The sequence below is a fragment of the Gavialis gangeticus genome, unplaced genomic scaffold, assembly GCF_001723915.1.
Source record: "Gavialis gangeticus isolate Ggan-Ray unplaced genomic scaffold, GavGan_comp1, whole genome shotgun sequence".
NCBI lineage: Eukaryota > Metazoa > Chordata > Crocodylia > Gavialidae > Gavialis > Gavialis gangeticus.
In genome coordinates this window covers 215644221-215644725 of record NW_017729032.1, presented here as the reverse complement: position 1 = coordinate 215644725, position 505 = coordinate 215644221, and positions in this window count along the sequence as shown.

The following is a 505-nucleotide window of genomic DNA, read 5'->3' as shown; positions in this document are numbered from 1 at the left end:
TAGACTGTGATGTTTATACAGTGGCTCCCGACACCTCATTAGGACGTAATGATATGTTACAAAGTATCTGAAAAAAAAAACTTCTGTGTTCCCCAAGTGATGTGTTCTTTAATGTTACACTAGCTTTCTGCATCCTGTATTCCTAGCATAGATCAGCAAAATGGATTCAGGTACAATCATTTTAGCAGCTCAGACTCTCAACTTTTGGCTTTTGCACATGCCTAAGTGCCTGATCTTGCTGCCCTTACTTGTGTGAATAGTCCCTTACTTGCTCTTACTTGTGTGAATAGTCCTTTACTCACTCTTGTGTGAATAGTCCCATTGATGTCTTCAGAGGACTACAATGGGCCTATTCACATAGCAGCAACAGGGTGTGGCTCATGCTTGCTAGAACCACATCAAAACTATCATCTTAATATATTCTACTTCATGATTTACAGTGAAATTGTAGGAAAAACTTGCTGATCCTCACCAGCTGGCTGCTTTGTGGAAGGAACAAAGTACA